The sequence below is a fragment of the Coenobita brevimanus genome, chromosome 4, assembly GCF_032717465.1.
Source record: "Coenobita brevimanus isolate Jiangsu-jjx chromosome 4, ASM3271746v2, whole genome shotgun sequence".
In the NCBI taxonomy this organism is placed as follows: domain Eukaryota; kingdom Metazoa; phylum Arthropoda; class Malacostraca; order Decapoda; family Coenobitidae; genus Coenobita; species Coenobita brevimanus.
In genome coordinates, this window is record NC_136957.1 from 12,939,730 (window position 1) to 12,966,821 (window position 27,092).

The 27,092-nt window shown below is 42.2% G+C and overlaps 1 protein-coding gene across 1 annotated transcript in view; it reads right to left on the reverse strand.

Moving 5' to 3' along the window:
• Positions 1-27,092, reverse strand: part of LOC145395854 (roundabout homolog 1-like) — a 742,719-nt gene that overhangs the window by 620,178 nt on the left and 95,449 nt on the right. The gene's annotated exons all lie outside the window — the stretch shown is intronic.

Below are 27,092 nucleotides of genomic sequence, written 5' to 3' on the forward strand. Positions count from 1 at the left end.
GAGTATCCTCTAATTTTTAACAATATCCAACTCAATCCTGCATCATCTTTAAACATACTTGGGGTTTCATTTGAGGGGGCTTTATCTTGGAAAGATAAGAGATTGCATGTGCTAAACTAACTCCGTGCCTTCATTACCAGTGCACAGTTGTTGACTTTATACACGAGTTTTATTCGCCCCCGTGTACAGTACAACTCCCACATGCAGGGAGGTTCCCCACACAGAGTTATTCTCAACAAGGTGAAGTCAAGGGTTTTTCGTCTCATTGACTCTCCTTCGCCTACTGACTCCCTTCAATCTCTGTCTTGTCATCGAATTGTTGCATCTTTATATCTTTTCTATCACTACTTCAATGGTCGTTGCTTCTCTGAACTGTCTGCCTGCATCCTTTCACCATTACGACTGGCACATAACACCCATCTAGCAGCAAACTCTCATCCTTTTTCTGTCCAGCTCTCTAAGGCAAAAGTTACCCATTCCTCCCAGGCCTTCATATATATACTTCTGTCTGTACTTCCTTCTGCCTACGATATCCAGTCTTTCAAATGCAGCGTGTCCAGGCATCTCGAAATGAAGTTAACGGATCTTGAATTTGGCTCTCTGTTTTCTTGTTTTTGTTTTTATTTGGAGAGAACAATCATGCGGGCTCCTGGCCTTTGGTCCTGTCTTTCTTGCATAAAAAAATAGCACACACACACACACACACACACACATTATATATATATATATATATATATATATATATATATATATATATATATGGAGCCTCTGTGGTACAGTGGTAAAGAGTGCGTTTCATACAAGGGTGAACCAGGGTTCGCGCCCCGCCAGGGTAATAAACTTTGAGAGTGTTCACCCAGCCACGTACTGCATTGGCAAACACAAGGGGTGCCGTGGCTGAACCAGTGTCGCATACTATAAAGTCTGCTTGCACCCAGTCAGCTTGCGCGGGCCGATTACACTTGGTTCATAGACTACACACACATCCAAAGCCAGTCCAACACTACAGTTACACTTACAAGCACTTCTCGCCCTACATATAGTCTCTACCAGACGGCCTAAGCCACTTGGTAGAGATACATTGGCTGTATCGTCCCGAATTCGGTCGGGATAGGCCGGTCCAGCAGTGGATACTGAAACGGCTGATGATGATGCTATATATATATATATATATATATATATATATATATATACAACCCTAACATTGCAGCCTTTGGCAATCCTGTTGTACTTATAAAACATTAGGGAAATCGACCGAGTCAAGCGGGAGGAGGGAAAAAAAAGGCGGGGGAAAGAGTGAGGGAGACACTTAAGAGGACAAACAATGATGAAGAAAGCGATGTACAATGGGAGAAGCAGTATGGTAGGCAACACAGCCACAGAGAATTAAACAAAGCAGCAGGATACCGTAAGGCCTAGCACGGTAACGATGGCAATGGTGGTAAGTTTAACAAAGAAACACACTGCTGCTTAAGCTTATATGCACCGGCAGGATAACTTGTATTGCTTAGTTTGCCAAAAATACGAGAGAGGGATAGGATGTCTGTATTGTTCGACTAATAAAATCTCTCTCTCTCTCTCTCTCTCTCTCTCTCTAATGTATATGTATGTATACCCATGTATAGTACATATCGTCATACAATCATAAATACATACCTATCGAATACAGGCCTACACGCATATGAAGCCAGCCAAACAGACAGTGTTTTAAAGCTGGTGGCCGAACAAAGAGTAGAATCCTGTATACCAAATTATTAAACAGCAGTAATGAATGACGAGAAGGGCGTATGAGAGTGAGGTGGAGGGGAGATAGGAAGGGGGAGACCGAGGATGGGATGGAGGGATGGAGTAAAGAGGTAGAAGAGAGATGGGGGTGTGAGCTGGCGGGAGGGCAGTGAATTGGCGAGGGACAGGGCGACATGAAAGTGATTTGTTTGTGGCGACCCCTTATGGGATTGAGGCGTTTGACAATAGACAGGAAGGTAGATTAGTGAACGAGACAAATAAAATTAATAGCTTATGAAGAAATATAAACAAGTTGAAGGAAGATCTGAGGGGAAATAGTCAACTACAGTATAAGCTAGTGGAAGTGAATAATAATAATATAAATAATAAATAATAATAATAATAATAATAATAATCTCTATATATATACCTAGGCTGCTTCCCCCAGAGCAAGGGAGGTAGCCAAGACAGGATGACACACTCCCAATTCACTCATTCACACACACACACACACACACACACACATTCACTTGCATCTTAGCTCCAAGGGAAGAAGGGACAGATCCTCACCGCACCACACCGCACGAGGGTCAACTGCTCAGTGCAATCAGTGACATCCGCAGCAGGATCTGACAGCAGAGCTGGTTTACCCCTGCCACACCATAATGGACCCATCCCCTTACCCACACCTGACCTGATCAGCTGATTAGATCAAATCCGGGATAATATCCCCTCAGGGCTGCGTCATCATTTATTCGCTCACAATTTCTCTCCAATCATTCCTATCATGCACAGCCACTCTTCCTTGCTCAACGGACATCCGTTTCGCATCCAATACTCTCTTCACAATGTCCATCTGTCCTATTCGTGGTCGTCCTCTCAGCCTTACACCTCTCACACCCAATCTAGTTACCTTCTTCACCAATCGCTCATCATCCTTTCCCTCCATATACCCAAAATATTGCAACACCCTCTATTCAGCTTGTTAAGCCATCTCCCGCACAATTCCAGTTCTCTTTCGCACTTCATCATTTCTCAATCAGTTCATACGTATCATTCCACACATACTGTACTCCTCAGACACCTCATCTCCATTACATTCAAACTTTTCCTCTCTGCTACACCCATATGCCATGTTTCAGCCATATAACGCAGTCGGTACCACGATACCCTCAAACAGCCTTCTCTTTACATCCATTCTAAGCGAACATCTAAACACTTTTTTCATTCCTCCCAGCACCTTTCCTACGTCATTCATTCTGAACTTCACTTCTGCATATGTTCTTCCATCCACAGCAACATGTGTCCCTAAATACTTAAAACACTCTACCTCTTCAAGGAACTCACCATCCAAAATGATATTCATCCTCCTACCATCTACCAACCTCGTACATTTCATCACTTTACTCTTATTCTCATTTACTCTAAGTTTCTCCTTTCAAACACCCTTCCAGACTCCTCTACCATCTGTCTCAGTCCCTCCTCTGAATCAACCACCAGCACAGTATCATCCACAAACAGTAGCTGATTCAGATTCCACTCTCTACCATCAGCATTCACCAGACGCAAACCTCCATCTAACACTCTTGCATTCACCTCCCTTACAACACCATCCATATAAATATTAAACAACCAAGGTGGCATCACACAACCCTGCTGCAGCCCCACTCTCACAGTAAACCAATCACTCACAGTATTTCCCACTCTTACACACGCTCTACTATTTACAAAAAAACTTTTCACTCCTTTTAGCAACCTACCATCAAGTCCATACAATCTTAAAACAGTCCACAAAACCTTCCCACCAACTGTATCATACACTTCCTCTAAATCCATGAACGCCCAAAACACATCCTAAACTTTTGCTAAATACTTTTCACACACCTGTCTCATAGCATACACTTGATCCACGCATTCCCTTCCTCTCCTAAAGCCACACTGCTCATCACCAATCACTCGCTCTGTACCCTCTCTAACTCTCTTAACTAACACTTTGCCATACACCTTACCTACAACACTCAACAGACTTATATCTCTAAAGCTAGTACATTTACCGGTATACTTATCACCCTTCCCTTTATACAGTGGGACCACACAAGCATTTGCCCAGTCAACTGGCACCATACCTCTCACAAAACACATTCAACAGTCCTGTTAACCACTCAACAATAGTCACTCCACCACCTTTCAGGCATTCCACAGCACATCCATCCATACCTGCAGCCTCCCCTATTTTCATCTCTTTTACTGCCTCCTGCATTTCCTCCATCGTTATCAAAGAATCATTCAACTCTCCCAACACATTTATCCCTTGCATCCTTTCATCTGCCACAGTCTCAGCCTCCCTTTCCTCCTCTGCATTTAACAGTCTTTCAAAATACTCGCCCATCTCTTCTTTACTGCATCCGTCTATCATCCTTCTATCATCTGCTTTCACTTCCTCTTCCTTCACAGACTTCCTTTCGCACCCTTTTCACCTCCTTCCTAAACATTTTCTTATTCTGTTGAAAATTCCCAGTCAACTACCTACCCAACCTCTCATCTGCTGCCACTTTAGCATCACGCACAGCCCTTCTCGCCCTATTCCTCTTTTCCTTGTACCTCTCATATGACACCTCATTCTTCCTCTGCAGCCACCTTCATATGCACATCTCTTCTCAGCCACAGCCATCCCTACTTCCTCGCACCACCATTCACTTCCCTTTCTTACACCACCACCCACTCGTCTCACAACACAACTCTTCCGCCTGCCCCACCACAGCACTCTTAAACAACTGCCATTCCTCCTTCACACTGTCATTTTCCTGATCTTTCACTACATTCCATTCATCTTCAATTTCTCCTGATACTCTATCATTTTCTCTCTTTTATCCAACTCACTTTCAAAACCTCCCTACCACACCTAACTCTCCTAGCTCTCACCCATCTCTTATCTACTCTCAACTTTCCCTCCACCAGGTAGTGGTCAGACATACCTCCACCCTCCCCTCTCAAAACTCTCACATCCAACAATCTTCCTCTTACATTCCTGGACACAACCACATAGTCCATAATACTACTAATAATAGGAATATAATAATAATAATAATAATAATAATAATAATAATAATAATAACAGTAATAATAATAATATGATGATGATGATGGAGGAGGACGATGACAAGAGGCTTGATGATTAGGTTTATGAAGACGACAAAGTGAGGAAAAAAAAATAGAATTAACAAAAATAACATTATCAGCATCTCGATCTGTCTCTTAACGTACTGTTTTACTCCTCTTTCCTTGTATATTCATGAGTACTGGCTAAGGGGACGGAAGCACAGGGTTAATACCAACGAAATAACGTGAGACTGGTATTGGTAGAGTGAGATGCTCCTTGGTTCAGGTTTTGATCCATCGCCGTTTGTTACATCAGTGATACTGGTTGGGTATTAAAAAAAAAAAAAAAAAACGTAATTTTGCTGACGATACTGTGTAAGCTGGATAGGTGCAGCAGACGAGGGTTATACCAATCGACAAAATGACTTCAGTATTATATTTAAATTAGTGATTGTCTACAGATAATTGCGGGAATAACTACCGGTAATAGACATTCCACCACACTTTGCAAATGCCATTATCTTTGTTTTCGTACCGTTCTTGAGCCCACGATGACCAATTCTGACCAAAGTGTCGAAAAAAAAATACTTTCCCATATTGTTGCGTGTCGCGATTTCCAACAATTTCGCCCTGTCACGTCCATGCGATCGCCAAAATTTTTATTTGGTATTTTTCTGACACTCCCTGGACTTACCCCGACATAATGCAGAAAGTAGTAGGTCGATATTTATTACCGCTCTCGTGAAAGAAACGAACAAATGCACAAACAGACACTTTCTCATGTCGCTCTTTCTGAAAATTTCGCGCCGTCGCGATCACCATTTTCTGTGTGTGTGTGTGTGTGTGTGTGTTTCTTACTCCCTAGACTTACTTCGAACTAATGCAAAAAGAATTATGTCGATATCTATTACCGTTCTCTTGGGAGAAACGAACCAGTGCACAGGCAGGCACACACATACACAGCTTGACTATTATTTAGATGGTCACATGAATGAGCACTGAAATATAACGTAGAGATGTGTAATGTACTTAACAGGGCAAAAGCTATTGCCGTAACTAGTTCCAATTAGATGAAGCAAATATCGAGGGCTCAAAGTAAAACAATAATCTAGATGTTAGCAAACATTTAAACCCGAAACAATAATGTTTTCTTGTACGATATGAAGCAAACATAGCCCTAGATATGCCATTATAAAAATGCTAGTGACGGAACTTCTGCTGTAGAACTACACCATTATCCTTTGATGAAGATGCACTAAGATGTTGGTATCCACACTACATTCATTCCTTGCATAATTTTTGGAGAAGGAATGCTGAACAGATTCAAAACAGGAGGAACTATATCTACGAGGACAGCTAAAGAACGATACTTTACTAGAAAGACACAGGGTCAGGAGAAATTTAATTGAAGTGCTAAAGTGAATTAAGAGATTAGCTAAAGGAATCATTAGTAAAAATTTTTAAATCATAAGGCAGGAGGGAACTAGTAGAAATGGCTTAAATTTGGAAAAATTCTGTTTTAACAGTGACACAGGAAAGAACTGGTGTGAAAACAGTAAGTCAAGAGGTAAGTGGAAAAAGTAACCAAAGTTTTCGGTGGTAGTAGGAAAAGATTCAAGAACATTTAACACAGACATATAAAATACTTCCCAGCCACTGCAGGACTCATAAATGAGTTACATTTTTTTTTTGGGGGGGGGCTGCAGTGTTGTACTATACTTAGGCCTTCACTTCCTTCTTTAGTTTAAAATTTCCATGACGGTTTTTCAGTGTTGGGTGGTGTTCCTTCATTCCTTTTTTTCTCAGCTTCAGGTGGAAAGATTCAGCAACAAAACTTGCTCATACCTTTCAACAGAATCTACCAATAATTAGCCAATTAGTTTCCCAGTCTCCCATTCCACTGTTTTTATGGGCTACTTTTAAAAGTTTACAATGTGCAACAAAAAAAAAAGTGAGATAAAGATGTGGTAAAGGAGATACATGAGAGTGAAAACAAATGTCTGTGAAAGTGAGCTGGATGAAACGGAGAGTAAACGTGTGAGAGTCAGTTCGGTGCGAGTGAGAGGGGGTACGTGTGAGATAGAGCAAACGAGGGAGTGATCAATGGGTATTTACTCTCACTAATTGTATCTCCACAGTTTTCTTTCCTGAGCAGCTGAGTGGAGGAGCAGACTCAAGAAGAAGGGGGGAGAAGACGAAAATGAAGTAGGGAAGCTGGAGGTAGAAGTGATCAAAAGATGATGGCGAAGCAAAAACAATAAAATGATGAACAATGAGTGAGGAACGGGGATAAACAGGGGAGGGAAAGGAGAAATGAGCAATGGGGATGGAGTAGAAGGAAGAGAAGTGAAAATCGAAGGGAAGAAGGGGAGGGAAGAAGAGGAAAATGAAGGAGGAAGAGGAGGAGACCGTAAAGGATGAAAGAACATGAGTATGAGGCTAAGGGACGAGGAAGAGAACAATAAGAAAGAAGAGGATGAGAAGCAGGAGGGGGAGGGGGAGGAGAAAAATAATAATAAAGAAGACGAAGGCATAAAATGACAATAAGGGATAGAAAGAGCGAAGGGCAGGGAGAGTAAAGGAATGAAGAGGGGAGAATCAGAGAAATAAGGAGCTTTATGAAAGAGGAAGATCGAAAAGAAAGGAGAGGAAAAGTATTAGGAGGGAGAGGAAGGTGTGAGTCTAATTATCAAGACGAGGCTTTTATGACAAATGATATTGTCCTGGCGAGGGGGGAGGGGGAATGGAGGGTACGAGGAAGCAGAGAGGGGATTGACTGGGGGCCAGGGAAAGGAATGAGGGGACAAAAAAGGGAGTGGCTGGGACAGGAAGGGGAGTGAAGTGGGGTTAGAGAGGGTAGCCTAATGAGGAGCGCAGGGGGGAAAAGGTGGAAGATAAGGAAGGGGGAAGTGAGAAGATCAAGGGAGGAGGAATGAGGGCAAAAGAGATGAGTGAAGAGATGCAAGAACGGGAGGGGGCAATGACGAAGGAAGAGGGAGGGGGTCAAGGAGGGACATAAAGGGGCATGAATGGAAGGGAGGCGGACAACGAGCGAAGTGAGGGTGAACAGGAAGTGGGAGTGGGAGGCACTGGAAGGAGAAGTGTGTGGGTATTGGAATCAGGAGAGAGGAAAGGGGAGTGAGAGGGGTAGGGAAGGTGATGAGGGAGGATGGTGCAGGGAACAATTAGGCAAATTTTCACGTTTTTAAAAGGCTTTTTGGAAGAGAAACCACTCCCTCTAAATTTATCTCCCAACGATAACAGGAATAAAATAGTTGTGGCTTTACACGTCTTGAACAAGGTTGTACTTTACAAACACAACGGTCTTTTCATAACTGTGCTGCTCCCCTTTGTTTCTGCACCATTTAGGCTGTGCTGCCCGAGGTCAAGGCTTTAGTCGTGAAAATTAACGAGGCCCGATTATATTCTTAATTCTTCATTTAGTTTCGTATTATGATATTTTTACGTTCTTTTCATGTGTGACAATTCCTGTAAACTGTACCTATTGACAGGAAGATGCGTGAATTGGAATCCTGCATGTATAGTTCATTTCATAAACTGTCTGTTCTTCCAATTAATGTTGGGGTATTTTTTTTTTTTTAAGACAAAGCGTCTTCAGTATAGTACTGTAACGGGGACTTCAACAGTCCGTATGAGATCCAATGCTGGGCCGGATCTTCTCCGAGGGAGAAGGATATTCTGAATTAACGCCTCCCAAACTTACGTAAAAACTGAGAAGAGGTACGTACATTTTTTTTTTTTTAAATGTGTATGACTCTGGCCAAAGGCTTCAGGGCCTATTTCTGGGGGGCAGTGGCTTATCCCAAAACCTAGTAGTCCTCCAACACCTCTATATGTCACCACTACGGCGCGAACACCCACCATCCATATTGAATACATGCTAGGACTGTCACATACAGTACTGGTGTATTGGTATTAGCGGGGGTACTTTTACGACATGTCGGCGGGTCTTCTGGTAGATCAGTAAAGTCTCCTTTAAAGGAAATTCTAATCCTTAGACTGTTCCCTGCCCCAGCCTGGTTTCGAGCCTGGGACCATTAGGACTGCAGGCCGCCTCACTACCGATTCAGCCACCGCCTCCCCCACAGGTGCGGCCAAATGAAATATATATACTGCCATTGTTTGAACACACAAGACTGGTTACTTTCTCGCTGACGAGTTACAGTGCGGGGAGTGGAGGAAAGTATCAGGTGGTGATAAGTGAGGGGAAGGCCTTATCACTATCCCACCCACATCACTGAAAGTCGCAGGCCAGAAATGACCCAGTTCTTGTGCACCTACACTGAGCTAGTGTGTCTTGATTCTTATCTCAGCACCTGTACCTGTAGTGATAACGCGCCGTTTGAAATCTGAAGTATTTTACCGGTTCCGTTTGTATCTCTGTCATCGGTACGTAGCAACACGGTGCCGATATAAACAAGCATGGGAAAGGACAGAAGTTTCACTAAAGGAACTTACATTTATTTTTCGGATACAGTTTCATTTTGTGGATGTTGTTCTTCCACTGTAACAGCTACTGGCGGTGAAAAATCATGACGTAAAGGCATATTATTAGTATCCAGCTATTTTTTTTTCTGTCAAGAAGGAACCAAAGATTTAAACCTACAGAGTTGTCCCCCCCCCCCCAAAAAAAAAAGCCAAATTCAAGATGTGTTCGTAGAGAGAGCTTGAATGTACTACGATTAAGAGACTGGAGGTCATAGGCAGAGTTCGTAAGGGAGGGAAGCAAAGGGTAGAGTAGGAGAGGCAGGTACTGCAAGTAGATGAGGGAGGGAGGGGAAGGAAGAATAAAATGAAGACGGGAGAGGAAAGAAGGGAACGAACACACACACACACACACACACACACACACACACACACACACACACACACACACACACACACACACACACACAGAACGAATATAATCTTGCAGATGAAGAAAATGGCAAGGGATACAAAGATATGGCGAATGCAAGGTAAAAAGACCAACTGAAAGCAGAAGAAAGTGATTTTTGATGAATGTAACAAGTATCGCAGTATGAAGAAATTTGGAATAAAGCAGGGAGAGAGAACTAGAATGTTACGGAAAGTAAGAACCAAGAGAGGAAAGGAGAAGATTATGAAGAATAATAGCCGGAAAAGAGAGGGTAGGGAAAGGAATGGAAAGAGGGAGGGAATGAGGAATGCAAACAATCAAGAACTGTCACAAAGAAAATGAAAAATATTTCAGAGAAAGACAAAGCTGAAGCCATGATATGGCATGAAGACAGGGAATAATAACGGAAATGTTAAGGAAATGAGACAGGAAGGGAGAGGTGAAGTAATACGAAACAGTTTGACAGATAAGGCACGGAGGAGGAGGGAAAATGGAAAAAATGTGAAAACAAGGAAGAAAAGATGTAACTGAGGGAAATTAAAAATGGGGGGGAGACATTTCCCTAAAATGGAAGTGAAGAAAGATGACAGGGAGAGATATGGAACCAGGAAGGAAATGAAAAATAAAGGAAGTGAAAAAGGAGGAATGCGGAAGGAAACGTGGAACGCACAACAGAAAAATAAGTGAAATATAAAGGAAATAATACGAGTTAAGGTATGAAAAGACATGGAATCGGGAAGCCCAACAGGAACGAAATTAGCCATACAGGGCAGAATGTGAAGGAACTTGTGGTGTGAATAGCAGAAGGTGAGAGGCAAGGACTACCTGGGGAAGAGGGAGAAGGAAGAATGTGGCGAAATAAGGGATCAAAGAAGGGGAGGGAAAGGGAGTGACACGACAATAAAAGGGGAAAGGAAGAAAGGGCAAGGAGAGGGGAGGCAGAGGAAGGAGAGGCGTAATAATAAAAGGGAAAGAAGGAAGGGGAGAGGCAGAAAGGCAGGAGGACGATAGGGGAGGGACAGGTAGAATGACAGAAAGGAGGAGGGAGCTAGGGAGGTGAAGGGACGCAGAGGAAAGGAAGCTGGAGGGAGGTAGGAAAGCAAGGAGAATACTGGATGGAATGGAAGAAGACGACTGGAAGGGAAGCAAGGAAGTAGAGAAAGGCGGACTGCAAGGAAGAGAGGTGGGGAACAGCCAGAGAGCGAGGGAAAAAGTGGACGGCTTCTGCAGAGAGAAAATGTGCTGCGTGTTTTATAATCGCTGGTCACACCGTAGTGGAATCACCCAGTACTCTCCTTATCGAACAGCACAAAATTCTGTAGAACGTAAAACAAAGTCTGTGATATATCTTACCTCGTGGTGACCAGGAAATGTGTAATAATCCATTATTGTGGCATAAAAATAAGCCCTTTTGATGTTCCTATAATGTACTGCAGGAAACTGATTAATGACTGGGATATGCTGTGCTGAGTGAATTTACTTCCTTTCTCCGAGGACTTTCTGCCTCCCCCCCAGCCCCGAACGAGAGTAGTGACGCTAAGGATAATTCTCCGATGTAATGACCAAAATCCCCCCCCCCCAATGAATAATATAGATGATTTTCAGAGGCACTGATCTCGGGTGTCGTTGTGAAATTAATCACTAAAGGCTCAGTGTCGTTCATCATTATAAATGGACAGAATTCTATACTTACCACTAGTATGTGAAACAGCATGTCCTTTGTTTATAGATAAGATTTTTCCTCCTATTATGATGAAATGTGCTCTGTAACATGGAGGGTCAAGGGAACAGTAGTTGGCATGCTTTTGAGCTATTATATATATATATATATATATATATATATATATATATATATATATATATATATATATATATATTGCCAGACGCCTTAATCCCGTTTGGGGTGGCCACCAACAAATCGCCTCCAAGTCGCCCTGTCCCCCGCCATTTCACTGCCCTGCTCCCAACTCACACCCACCTCTCTCATATACCTCTCCACCCCATCCCTCCATCTCATCTTCGGCCTCCCCCTCCCTCTTCTCCCCTCCACCTCACTCACATACACTCTCTTCGTCAGTCTTTCACCCTCCATCCTCTCCACATGACCAAACCACCTCAGTGTATTCCTCCTAATGCTTCCTATCACATCCACATCCACACCACAACGCTACTTTATATCCTCATTCGTCAGCCTGTCTCTCCATGTGACTCCACAGGCTCCTCTTAAATAACTCATTTCCACTGCTCTCACTCTTGACTTGTGTCCTTCCAACAACGTCCAAGCTTCACTTCCATACGTTAGAATTGGTATCACAATACTGTCGTATAGTAACTTTGTAACTTTTTCACTTCCATGCTCACTTCCCTGTTTCTTATCACTGATATATATATATATATATATATATATATATATATATATATATATATATATATATATATATATATATATATATATATATATATATATATATATATATATATATATATATATATATATATATATATATATTTGTGTGTGTGTGTGTGTGTGTGTGTGTGTGTTTAACAAACTAATTCAGCCAACCCCTATTCCGTTTTCTTGAATTTTCCGCCAAATCGAGTTCCGAAACTAAGGTTCAATGTAAAGGAAATTTTGTTAGGCCGAGTACCTGACAATGTTCAGCCAAACCTAGCATATTGGGGGAGGCGGTGGCTCAATCGATAGAGAGGTGGCCAGGAGTCCTAGCGGACCCAGGTTCAAATCCCCACTGGGGCAGAGAACAGTTCAAGAATTTGAATTTCATGTAAAGCAGACTTTACCGATCTTCCAGAAGACCCGCCGACATGTCGCATAAATACCCCCACTAATACCAATACACCAGTCCTGTATGAGACAGCCGTAGCATGTATTCAATATGGACGGTAGGTGTTGGCGCCGAAGTGGTGACATGTAGAGGTATATGATATTTAGGAGGACTACTGGGTCTTGGGAGCAGGCTGTGAAGCCTATGCCCAGAGTCGAGCACATAAAAAAAAATATATGCTAACTCTCAATGCTACACACAGCAGTCTGAACCCATATTTAATACCCATACTTAAATGCATTATTGTGTAGATGTTAACAGTGATACACACAGTACTTACTTAGTATTATAATATGCACACAAAGAATTAGGTGAGGACAGTACTGTACCAGAAACGGTACTTTAGTACAGTAAATAGGGATAGTAAAATCCAGTAAGACTTACCTCCAAAAGTAGGTTCTGCATTTGTTGCAGAAATATGTCTGACACAGGTAGCCATACTGCCCCCCCCCCCCAAACCTGTGTTAGGCCGAGGGGTGGTTTAGTCACTGTCTGAGTCACCCTCCATCAGCACTGGAGGTGGTACTGGGGTAACAAAGGGGCTGGGGAGCTTCAGTGATCGTGCTGGTGATGGGGTAGGGGTCCCTTATGCAGAGGATAAGGGCAGAGAGACATAAGATTCAATTGAGGGGAGGCTAGAGGTGGATGACAAGGAAATGTCTAATGCGCAGATGCCCTTCCTTTCCTTAGGTTTACGTGGTAGTGGTGGTTTGAAGTTGTCGATCTTGGTCTGCTTTGAGGCGTACATATCCCTCTGGATCTTCCTACTTCTGGTCCTCATTTCCCTCAGGTGAGGGTAAAACACTTGCATATCTTCATGATTGCTGTTGATGAGGAAATCTAGGAGTGTTTCAACACTATTGCTGGCTTGGGATAGTCTGACCATGCTGGTAGGCTCTTGGACTTCTTCCTCAGCTGGTGCTTCCTCTGCAGTCACTTCCACCACAATTTCCTCCTTGGACTGGATGTGGTAGCCAGGGTCACCAGCATCCATTTCCATCCATTCATGGATGTCATCCACGCCCACTTCGCCCTCGACTGCTCAGTAAAAATCCTCCCTGCACTCCTCTGCAGTGAAGTCCTCAAAATCTGCTGCCTCCTCCTGTTGCTACTGCATATGTTCCCTGTGGCTGAATACGAACTCTACCCATGAATAAATATCCTGGTGGTCATAAGGTCCCATGTTTCCCTGATGTTCAGCACAGTGTCTCTCATGTTATAGGCTATTTCTTCCATGCCTCAACACCACTGCCCTCTAGTGTCCCCTCCTTCCCTTGGCTCCATTTCTAGCACCTGACTGTCTTCCAGCATGTTGCTTGAAGGTGTTCACGATCCCCTGACCCATGGGCTGCAGGATGGATATTGTGTCAGCAGGAAGGAACACTGCCTTGATTTTCCCATCATGACTGCTCAGCACTTCCTCTGAGAGATGGGCTGGAGCCTAGTTCAGCAGAAACAGAGCCCTAATCTCAAATGGCTGCACATTGTGCTCCCTCATCTGGTAACCCTTGACTGAAGGAACAAAGCAGTAAAAAAAAAACAAGACTTGGTTATCCTGCCTGTAAACCAAGTCTTGGCATTGCTGTCATTGTCCACAGGCCAACTATTTATTATGGGCATCATTGCATGGGGTTTCTTCACATTGTCCACCATCATTAGCCTCAGTCGGTGCAAAGCATCAGCGATTGTGCACAGCAGAACAGACACCAGGATTTGCTCTGTTTGTGGTCTGGCACACTGGACTGGCTTTTCTTGGCACGTGTGGTGTTAGGCAGGGCTCTCCAAAAAAGCCCTGTTTCATCTGCATTATAAATTTGCCACTCCTGAAGGTCTGCTTCCCTTTTTATCATCTTTAGTTCCTGAACAAAAGGCCGAGAACTTTCAAAGTCAGCACTGCATCTCTCACCCACAAGTTTCCTGTGTGTAATGTTATGTTGCCAAATACATCTAGTTATCCACCCATCCTTAGGCACAAAGTCCTGAACTCTGAGTTTCTCAGCAAACCTCAGTGCAGCACTCCTTATCTCAGGCCCATGCACAGTCAAGCCTTGGGCTCTTTCCAGCCTATGCCAGCTGTACACCGCTTCGTCTAATTTTTCAAACTACGTTTTTTTTCAGGGACCATCATTCCAACATTCTTTTATTTTTTACTACCATTAGCACACACCTATGGTTGCAATATCAGTTTCATTTATTTTGTCCTAGTGTTTGCTTAGGTCATTCACTTGGGTTTTCTTTAACCCATATTCCCTCTTCACTGCCCCTGGGCTAAATCCACCCCCCATTTTCTCACTTATTTCCAATTTCTGGGCAAGAGAATGCCTCACCTTCTCCTTCTTTTCCTGAACCTTAGGCATAGTTCATAAAAGCTTTGGTTCACTGAAATAAAAAACACACAAATAAGGCTGCAATACCAAGGCAAAGCCGCACACACACAGAGTTATTGCAAATGGATGGGTGATCACGTGAATACTGCATAGGCCACGTGACGTTACCGAGTTCCCATCATTGCTGCTACCCAGACGGGTTGGCGGGAACGTGTGGCAACACCGCACACCACCTGCAAGGGAAGCGTGTCTGCTATGGGCTCGATGACGCACATGATATATGGAACTTTTTCCGGTTATTCGATGATTTTCGGAACGGAATTTCCCTTATGGAATTTTACCCAATGATACGGAAATTTACATTTAAATTGGGGAAGAACAACAGGAAAAAAAATTTATTAACAGATGGATTAAAAACTATCTCCATCTGCAGATTTCTCAACAACCAAAATACAATGATGTCTTTTTTTTTCTATCATGCTATCCCCCGACGACTGTGTTCAGGTAAGAAAAAGCCCTCCATAATGAAAGGCATAGGATTTTTCACACAAAAAGAGACTATAACTGTTACCTGTATGATCAGCAAACCAAGTAAACAGCAACCCATGTAATAAAGTATTTCTCTTACTAGTTAAAGGCAAACTTATTGCCAAAATTTTCGAGCTGTGTTATAATTGAATCTTGTGTTGCTTTGCATTGATTCAAAAACAGATACGTAAAAATGAAAGTAGAATATAACTGGCGTGTATCTTTCAGTTATAAACTGCTTGTCGTAAGCTGTGGTTGTGTCTACGATTACCCTTCCTATCTCTTAAGTTTGACAACCAGAGAATATTCTTGAGGTCTGAGGCAAATCTATGGTTTAGATCAAATATCGGCAACCTCCAGCCAAAGAACCGCACGAGGCTCAGGTTTGCCCTCTGTGTGGCCTACCGCATCCTGTGATAATTATATTAATTTTTGCCTGCAGTCTAGAAAAAATGGGAGCAAAGGATTGTTTTTTGTACTGATGTACGAGATTTGGTAATGTGGGCTATCTTAAGTACATGTGGTATGCCATTCTTGAAATCTGTCACTGAATCAGTGATTGCATTCTTAAATTTATTGAATAACTATCTAACCATCAATTGCCAGATGCCTTAATCCCGTAAGGGGTGGCCATAAACAAATCGCCTCCATGTCACCCTGTCCCCTGTCATTTCACTGCCCTGCTCCCAGATCACATCCCCCTCTCTCATACAGTATACCTCTCCACTCCATCCCTCCACCTCATCCTTGGCCTCCCCCTCCCTCTCCTCCCTCCACCTCACTCACATACAGTCTCTTCGTCAGTCTCTCACTCTCCATCCTCTCCACATAGCCAAACTACAACAGCATGTTTCTCCTAACGTTTCCTATCGCATCCACATCTACACCACAACTCTCCTTCACTTCCTCATTTGTCAGTCAGTCTCTTCATGTGACTCCACATGCTCCTTTCAAATAACTCATTTCCACTGCTCTCACTCTTGACTTGTGTTCCTCCAACAAGGTCCAAGCTTCACTTCATAGGTCAGAGTTGGTATCACAATGCTGTCATGCAGTAACTTTTTCACACACATGCTCATTTCCCTGTTTCTTATCATTGCTTTCAAAAAATCAGCAACCTTTTTTTCATGTTGTACCTTTTCAAACACTTCACCCTCTAAACTTCCATCCTTATTTATCACACTACCCTAATACTTAAATGCACTCACATTTTTCATTTCCTCCTCATCCAACCTCACTCTACATTCAGTGACTTCATTTCTCTTGAAAACCAAAACTTTACATTTCCCTACGTTTGCCGTTAGATTCTGTTTCTTACACACTCTCCCAGACTCATCCATCAAGCCTTGCAGCTCCCCTTTGTCCTCACTTAACAACACAGTATCATCTGCAAACAACAGTACAAGGGGTTTCCACATGCTAACCACTCTCATTAGGGCCGCTCCAACATCCACTGCCCTACCTTGTATCTCTTTTATAACCCCATCCATATACAGACAGAACAACTATGGAGACATGACACATCCCTGTTTCAGTCCAATCTTCATATAGAAAAATTCACTCAGTTCACTATCCACACGCACTGCAGCCTTAGCACCCTCATACATACTCTTCACGGCAGTCAACAACTTCCCATTATTCTTAACAACTTCCATATATTCTTAATACTTTCCACAATCCTTGTCTATCCACCCTGTCACATGCTTTCTCCAAATCCATGAAGGCTGCATACAACTTCTTTCCCATCTTTAGAAACTTTTCCACTAAAAACCTAGGAATGAATATCTGATCTACACAACCTCTTCCCCTCCTAAAACCTCCCTTTTCTTCTCCAACTAATTCCAATGTTATTTCCCTAACTCCCAATAAATATCACACAATATATGTTTCCTATTACACTAAGAAGACAATGCCCCTATGATTACCATGCACTTCTTTTTCCCCTTTTCTTTTGTGCAGGGGAATAATAATACATGACTTCCAATCCTCTGAGGCTTTATGGTACCTTCATCCCAGGCCAGTCTGCACATCTTCTACATCGTTCTACCACTATCTTTCCCTCATGCTTCAGCATTTCACCACACACTCCATCAATTCAGGAGACTTTCCCCATTTTGACTTTCCTCATTGTTTCCACTACTTTCATCCTACTGATTTCTTCCTCTCTTCTCACCTCCCTCCTTCTCACAGCCATTACCCAGCCATTTATACTCGCATTACTTTTATTCTCTATGTTCAACATTCCTTAAAGTGTTCTCTCCATCTATTCACTTTTTTCCCTTCTCCACTTGTAATCTACCATTTTTATCTTTCACTCCACAACTAACTTCTTTAACACCCTGGCTAACTCTCTTTACCTCTTTCCAGAACATTTTCTTACATTCCCTGCACTGTACACTCAAATTCCTTCCAAATTCCTCATCCACTCTCTTTTTACTCTCTCTTACTAATCTTTTCACCTCTCTCTTCCAAAAACATAACTAGTACATATTTATGGAAAGTTTATTTTTGCATTTTGTCAATGAAGAAATTAATTCACAATCCTTAATAATAAAATAAATGATCAAGAATATCTCTGTGAGATTTTACTTACAAAATTTTCAGCCCAAAGCAACTCTCACAAAGGATCACAGTGCAAATTAATATGTTCAGTAATACATCATTTATTATTGTTTGTAAACATATTTGTTAATATGACAGTTACTAAAATAGACAACAGTCAATTTATATTACAGTAACATACTTCTAATTGGTACTGAAAATATCTTTAAAAATATTCAAAGAAAAGTTGTTCCACGATCGATAACAGAAACGTAATTCAGTCCACCAGCCTACAGAGGTTGTCCAAGCCATGGTGAGCATTTGTATATATTTGCTTTGACTTACAGTACTGAAAGAACGTAATTTTTAAAATTACTGACTGCTGAAGGTTGCAATCAGTTTCAGTTAATAGTCATTTGTCTTCAACCAGATTATAATACTTAAATGGGCCTAGTGCAATGAAATATTTAATCGAGTTTGGTTTAGCCTCATTAACCAACAGAGGTTTCACTAAGGTGAACAAAATGTCTGGCGTTAGCCAAAATACCAAAATTAAACTGAGCCAATTGCTTGGTTATTGTCCTCGAATTCTCGGTTACTCATCTGAAAGACATAAGCAATTGTGAATGTTTCATTTAGAAACATCTGCATGTTGCAAGAACCTTTGATTTCGGTTTGTTGTTCACCTTACGGAATCTACATAGCCAACACAATACTTAGTTGTGATAGACGCATTTTGACACAGAGTAAGATTCTGAAGCAATTACTGTTCAGTCATAATAATCATGTTAATCACTTGTTCGTCCAAACGGTATTCAAGGTAGTTACATGATACAACAACAGTGACATTAAAAGTCACACTACTCATAAAAATATGCCAGTCACTACAGTCAAGCCAGTCACAGCTGTTGGCTGTACTAATCTCTATAATGGTCATACAGTCAGTGTCAATGGTCAAGCCAGTCAAGTTAGCCAGATCAGTTCCAAAAATAGGCACATCAGATATAACAATAATTAACACAACAGCCTCGGTGGTGGATAGAAATGTTCCTGTGGTGCCTCCATTACCCTAGGTGGAAAGAAGCAGATGTGTCTCCTGCCTGGAAGCAAAATCTCCTCATCCTGCCCTGCATACAGCAAGAAGGAGCCTGGTCCAGCCAGGCAGCGCACTACAGGGTTCAGTTCTGGGTCCTGTTCTAAGTTTATACTGACAATACTGATGAATGTTTTTTGCAGATTCCAAATATGTTGATGTTACAAAAATCGGCAATAGAGCAGATGCATGCGAACATAGGCTGATGATTCAAGGATATCAAGATAAATTATTCAACTGGGCTCAAAAGTGACAAATGAATTTTAGTGCTGGCAGAATTATGCACAGCTTTAAATACTGGAAATAAAAGTCAAAAATTTATTAACACTATGAAAAATACTCAACTCAAGAATGTGAATCAGGAAAAAGATTCAGGAATTATAATAACATAAAACTTACAGCTAAGTCAACAGTGCACTGAAGCAATAACGAAAGCTAATAAACTTATCGGATTTATAGGCAGGTCATTGAAATTCAGACGGGAGAACATAATTCTTATCGTGTACAGTTCCTTGGTGTGACCCCATCTGAGATACTGTGTTCAGTTTTGGTCGCCTTGTTACAAGAAGGATTTGGAGAAATCAGAGAGATTGAAATGAAAAGTCACAAATATGGTACCGAGATTATGGAACAAACTGTGCAAGGAATGACTGGAAGACCTAAAACTATTTAATTTATCAAAGCTCAGCTTATGAGGGGATCAGATTCAAGTATACCAATTTCTTATGGGGAATGGCAGTATGGTAACTGACTTCATAACGGACTATTCAGATTACACTAGAGGTAAATGTTATAAAACCATCGTGAAAAGTTTGTAGTATAATGAAACAAAACACTTTTCCTTCAAAAGAGTTGTCAACACATGGAACAAATTGCCTAGATATGTGGTAGAGAGTAATATCGTAAGAACGTTAAAAGGTTGAATGAATAAGTATCTGGCCTCGAATCCTTAGTTAAACGCTTTCATGGCTAAATAATTAATTTGACTGACTGACTTTTCCTTCCTTGCATGTCATGGAGAATACAACAGAAGCTGTTCACGAAATGTTAATTTTCTCTTTGCAGATTAGTGTAGGATATGTTTTTTTCTTTTCTTTTCATTCCTTCCAATGGAATTTCCATGGCAATTTTTCTATACTGCATGTTGGTCCTTCTTAGTTTTTCTTGCTGGTTACTCTAGAAGGTTTGGTGGTCGGGGAAGGTGTTCTTGGTTTGTTATCCTTATCATCAGCATATAGATTTTGGTATCATAGGAATATCCTTTTTTGTGAGAGCCTGGAAAGGACCGATAGGTCTGTTGCTGTTTGTTTTCTTTTGTACTCCTTTGTACTTTGTAAAACAATCACCATGTCATTAACCTTCCACAAGTCCCCATCTCCAGTTATTTCAACACTAGGAATGTTGAAATATCTACAGACTCATTTCACATATTGGGCAACACAAGACTTCGATCAGAACACTATATTACAAATCCACCCACGCCCTGACATCCAACCATCAGAAGTGTCCTTAAATAGATATGACTGAATTCATCTAGATAGGCTTAGATCAAGACATCACCCAGCATTCCTCAGCTACCAGCCTAGTTGTGATTAGGGTGGAAACATATGGTATACGATCTGCTTGTAGAATTGGCCAGCATAAAATAACATATATATTGGAGCACTGCACAGCACATGCCACACTAAGTCACAAACACATCAACAGTGTAGAGAAGCTAGGAGACAACCTCAAAAGGGCAACTGCCTATGGGGCGTTGATGGATCTGCTCAGTCAGACGGATTGGGGTTAAGCAACAGCAACAACAACACAACTCCACTATAAAATAATACTTAGACCACTGCCAGTAACTGTCTCTCGTCATAACAGTATTCATATCATTTACCAGGCTAATCACAATGGCTAATAATTTCATTAATGTCAATAGCAGTGTGAACAGTGGTAACAATACCAACAACGGTCACACCAGTCACAGGTAATGCCATTTATATTAACAGTTAACCAAGCAAGCACAGTCCATTAATCTATCTATCTATCTATTGCCAGACGCCTCAATTCCGTTTGGGGTGGCCACAAGCAAATCGCCTCCAAGTCGACCTGTCCCCCGCCATTTCACTGCCCTGCTCCCAACTCACACCCCCCTCTATCATATACCTCTCCACCCCATCCCTCCATCTCATCCTCGGCCTCCCCCTCCCTCTTCCACCCTCCACCTCACTCACATACACTCTCTTCGTCAGTCTTTCACCCTCCATCCTCTCCACATGGCCAAACCACCTCAGTGTGTTCCTCATAACGCTTCCTATCACATCCACATCAACACCACAACGCTCCTTTATATCCTCATTCGTCAGCCTGTCTCTCCACGTGTCTCCACAGGCTCCTCTTAAATAACTCATTTCCACTGCTCTCACTCTTGACTTGTGTCCTTCCAACAATGTCCAAGCTTCACTTCCGTACGTTAGAGTTGGTATCACAATACCGTCATGTAGTAACTTTTTCACTTCCATGCTCACTTCCCTGTTTTTTATCACTGCTTTCAAAGAACCAGCAACCTTTCTTCCCTGCTGTACCCTTTCAAGCACTTCACCCTCCAAACCTCCATCCTTACTCATCACACTACCCAAGTACCTAAACGTACTCACATTTTCCAATTCCTCACCATCGAACCTCGCTGTACATTCACTGACTTCACCTCTCTCAAAGACCATCACTTTACTTTTCCCTACATTCACCTTTAGATTCCGTTTCTTACACACTCTCTCAAACTCATCCACCAAGCCTTGCAGCTCCCCTTCATCTTCACTCAACAACACAGTATCATCTGCAAACAACAGTACAGGGAGTTTCCAAACACTATCCTCTCTCACCAGGGCCACTCCAACATCCACTACCCTACCTTGTACCTCTTTTATTACCCCATCCATGTACAGATTGAACAACCATGGAGACATGACACATCCCTGTTTCAAACCAACTTTCAAAGAGAAAAATTCACTTAGTTCACCATCCACACGCACTGCAGCCTTCACACCATCGAACATACTCTTCACAGCATTCAACAACTTCCCATCTACTCCATATATTCTTAACACTTTCCACAATCCTTGTCTATCCACCCTGTCATATGCTTTCTCCAAATCCAGGAAAGCCACATACAACTTCTTTCCCTTCTCTAGAAACATTTCCACTAAAGATCTAAGAATGAATATCTGATCTACACAACCTCTTCCCTTCCTAAAGCCTCCCTGTTCTTCTCCAACTAATTTCTCTGTTCTTTCTCTAACTCTGTCTATAAGTATCCTATCATACACTTTTCCTATTATACTTAGAAGACAAATGCCCCTACGATTACCACACATTCTTTTTCCCCTTTTCCTTTGTACAAGGGAATAATTATACCTGACTTCCAATCCTCCGGGACTCTACCTTCCTCCCAGGCCAATCTGCACATCTTCCACATCCATTCTACTACTATCTCTCCCCCATGCTTCAGCATTTCACCACACACTTCATCAATTCCTGGTGCTTTCCCCGATTTAACTCTCTTCATTGCTTCCACAACTTCTATCCTACTGATTTCTTCCTCTCTTCTCACCTCCCTCCTTCTCCCAGCCATTCCCCAGCCACTTATACTCGCATTACTTCCATCCTCTACGTTCAACAATTCCTTAAAGTGTTCTCTCCATCTGCTCACTTTTTCTCCCTACTCCACTAGTAATCTACCATTTTTATCTTTCACTCCCCTGCTAACTTCACTTCCACCCTGTCTTACTCTTTTCACCTCTCTCCAGAACATTTTCTTACAGTCCCTCCACTTTACACTCAAATTCCTTCCAAATTCCTCATCCACTCTCTTCTTACTCTCTCTTACTAATCTTTTCACCTCTCTCTTTCTTTCCACATATAACTCTCTCTTCCGCCTCTCAACTTCTTCCATGTCCCCTGTTTCTCATCCATTCATTGTATGCTTTCTTCTTTTGTGCCACAGCCTGTTTCACCTCTTCAGTCCACCACGCTGTTCCTTGCACCCCCCTCCGTCTTCTCTTCCTTCCACACACCACATCACATGCTGCACATATTTCTTCTGTAAATATCTTACACACACCTTCCACATCTCCCATCTGCTCCAATTCATATTAGCCCAATCGTTCCTCCACTTCTCTCTTATACTCTGCCTTTTTCTCATCCTCTTGTAACCTTTCCACTCTCCTTGCAACTACTCCTTCCTCTCGTCTTTCCCTTCTTCTATTCCTCCATCTTACTTGCATTCTAATTCTGGCCACCACCAAGTAGTGGTCAGAAAGTTCACTCCCCCAACCTCTATACACTCTTGCATCCTTTACACATCTTCGCATCCTTTCATCCACACACACATAATCAATCATTGCCTTCCTTTCATTCAGTTCACCACCCACCCTTCTCATCACTCGCCATGTATACCTGTGGATCATTTTATGCCTGAAGAGGGTATTGGCTATCACCAACCCCCTCCCAGCACAAATGTCCACTAACGCACTCCTATTCTCGTCTATCTCAGCAGGCACACCTCACTCACCAACTATTCCATCCACTTTCACATTCCCAACTTTACCATTCATATCACCAATCAAAAACACTCTCTCATTCCTTCCAAACTTTTCCATGCACACTTCTACATTTGTCCAGAACTCTTCTCTCACTCTTCTAGCACGATCTTGCGTTGGTGCATACACACACACAATCGCCCACATTTGTATTCCAACTTTCAACTTTACCCACACAATCCTTGACCCAAATGATCCATACTGTCTTATGCTCCTCTTCCATCTTTTACTCACAACTATACATACTCCTTCCTTTGCCCTCTCTTTCTCACCTACTCCTGCACATATACCCCATCCATACTCCCATTCTCTCACACTTTCTCCTCTCCATTTTGTTTCAGTTATTCCACATACATCCACTTTCGCACCCTCAAGCACTTGGACAATCTCTCTCTCTTTCACCTCATCATTCGCTCCCCTTACATTCCAAGTTCCAATTGCCATGTCCTTTGTCCGGTCCTTGGTCGTCATCGTTTGGTCAGTCCTTGTCCGAGGCTTATTGTTTGTTTTTTTAGTTAGTTGTTTTCCGGGGAGGGGCACTAACCCTCCGCCAACCCTTTTAGTCGCCTTTTACGACAAGCAGGGATACTGGGGGAGTATTCTTGAAAAAAAAACCCTACCCCCAGGGGATCACCATTAATAATTTAAACAATTAGAGCAAATCATTGTAGCTGTAGCTATAATCACCCCCGTAATTAGGCCTGTCCTAAAAGTAACACTATCACCAGTGGAACCAAGAGAGAAGTGATAGGTATATTCAGGCCTGTAATTAAAAGGCCTTAATAACAGCAGGGTATCACCAGTGTTGACACTAATGGGGCAAGTGTCAACAATAATACCAACAATACACTAACCAGATCTATTATTCTCAGTATTGGTCCCAGCAGTACTGACAACTGTGTAAGTTCTTACAACAATAGATATAACAAGTGCTTGTGGGCCCTTCGGGCCCCTCACACTTGCTCCTGCGGAGGGCTCTCGTGTTTATGTGCTGTTCTAGTGTAACGTTGTCACTTGGATTTTTTGCAGCTAACCAACTGATTGTGTTATTTGCAGCTTCGGGAAGGAACCCAAGTTGTCCGAAAGCAAGTCCGAAATACTTTAGTTGTATCTGTGGGCAAAAAATTCTACAGAGATCCTATGCTGGGCGCCAGGAGCAGCGTTTTTTGGGTCAAAATGTGATAGCTCATTAAATATAGTAAAACTTTTTCAATCGTGATGGGACCAAGTTTTTGCACGTCAGCGTAATTTTGCGATTTCTGTGCCAATTTTGGTGCGATTTGAATGTGTAGTTTCGGCTGCCCAAAATACACACACACATTACAACACACACACACACACACACACACACACACACACACACACACACACACACACACACACACAGCTAGTGCTATAGTATATTAGATAACAGTCTCACCAATCCCCTTAATACTCTGGCCACTACTGACAACAATATGTAGTTTCAGCCAGTCACACACAGAAATACGCCTTACGAGACCTAACATGAGTCCAGGTTGTTTCAACAACAGCAACACCAATAACCACACCAATGTCAATAACAGTCTCGCTCATATGAACAATACTGTCCAAGTAGGTAGTTCCAGCACTACTTAAACGGGTTGTAATAATAAGTCTTTCCAGTGCTAACAAGAGTCTTATCAGAAATAACAATTGGTGCTAGACACAACAAACCTTGTTCGACCACTTAAGGTCAAAAATCATGGCGCCAAATGAAAGCCCATATGAGACTTTCTACATCTTGATAAAAGTAAGTAGCTCTATCGTCAACCTGTTTCCATTTATGGCCCCCTGAATATCCGTGAATTGAGTTTGACCTTTCAAGGTCACCTAAGGTCAAAGGTCATGATGCCAATCAAAAACCCATATGGGACTTCATAATGTTCATAAAAGTAAATATCTACAACCAGTTATGCGTTCTAGCCCCCTGGATATCCATGACCTAGAGTTTGACCTTTTAAGGTCACTCAAGGTCAAAGGTCATGGTGCCAAATGAAAGCCCATATGGGAGTTCCTGTACGTTGATAATTGTAAATATCTCTATCTTCAACCGGTTTCAAGTTATAGCCCTCTGAAAATCAGTGACCTTGACACTGACCTTTCAGAGCATTCAGTTACCTCCAAAATTTAATCACTTTTTTCTTTCGAGACCAGTGAACAATATCCTGGAAGTTTCCTGTAATTTCATTCAGCCGTTTTTTCCGTAATGTTGTTAACAAACTAACAAAGAAAATACACAATCTCGACCAAAAACAATACCTCGCCCGGGACTCCTTCCCGGACGAGGTAACAATACCGCATGCAGATTTAACAGTGACTCCTAACCCTGTTCAGGTGCTTACAACAACAGTCGCAGTAGTGGTCTCACCAATCCCAAATTTAGTGCATGTACTGTTCTGTACATTCAAACGTAATAACAGCAAGAACATTACAGTCTGTGTTAACAGCAAAGTAAATAAGTGAGTAGAGTAGATAAGTAACAGTTTGGTCAAATGAGTTTCAACAGTGCTAAAATAGGAAATGTAGGTCCAACAATAGCCACACCAGTAATATGCAAACTCAGTGTATAGTCCCACAAGCATTAACAATACATCACGTAGTTACAATAGTCACAATAGTTTCGTTCGTGCATATAATTTCAACAATAGCCACACCACTAACCAAGCCAGTCCCCCAAATATTCTGGCCAGTGCTGGCAACAGTGTGGGTAGTCTGAACAATAGCCACAATAATAGCAGTGGCAGCAGTCGTCACCTTGTTTGGACCAGACTTATGGATGTCGATATAGCACAACACCCCCAGCCCCTCACTGCCTTTACTTCCTGCCTCTCTCGCTCCCCTTTCTCTCTTTCAATCTTCCCTCTCCCTTACCCAACCCCCCCCCCTCTCTCTCTCTCTCTCTCTCTCTCTCTCTCTCTCTCTCTCCAGCGTGCCTATATGGCCACACGTGATATAGAATCCTTCATTATAATTTGAAGAGTACGTGTACGTCTGTGTGCGTGTGCCATGAGAGAGAGAGAGAGAGAGAGAGAGAGAGAGAGAGAGAGAGACAGACAGACAGACAGACAGACAGACAGAGAACGTAACAAAAATTGCTTGTAGCAATGACGGAGGGAAAAGAAAAATTAAAATTACACACGGAGCAGGAGAGGGAAAAGGAACAGTAAAGTAGGAAAGATACTGATATAGGCAGTGATGGAGAAGAAAGAAAAGAAGAGACCAAAGTGAGAAGGGAGGAGGAAAGGAAATGAGGAAGAAAAAGGAGAATGCAAGAGAGACTGATGGATGGTTGCAAGAGTAAATAGTATCCGTGATGAACGAAAAGAGAGGGATGGTAAAAATAGCTGACAAAAAAAAAAAAAAAAGGAAGCAAGGAAAGAAGGGAGACAAGAGAGACATATATAAGAAAGGACTGACAAAGGAAAGGCAGGAAGGAAACAATGAAAGGGA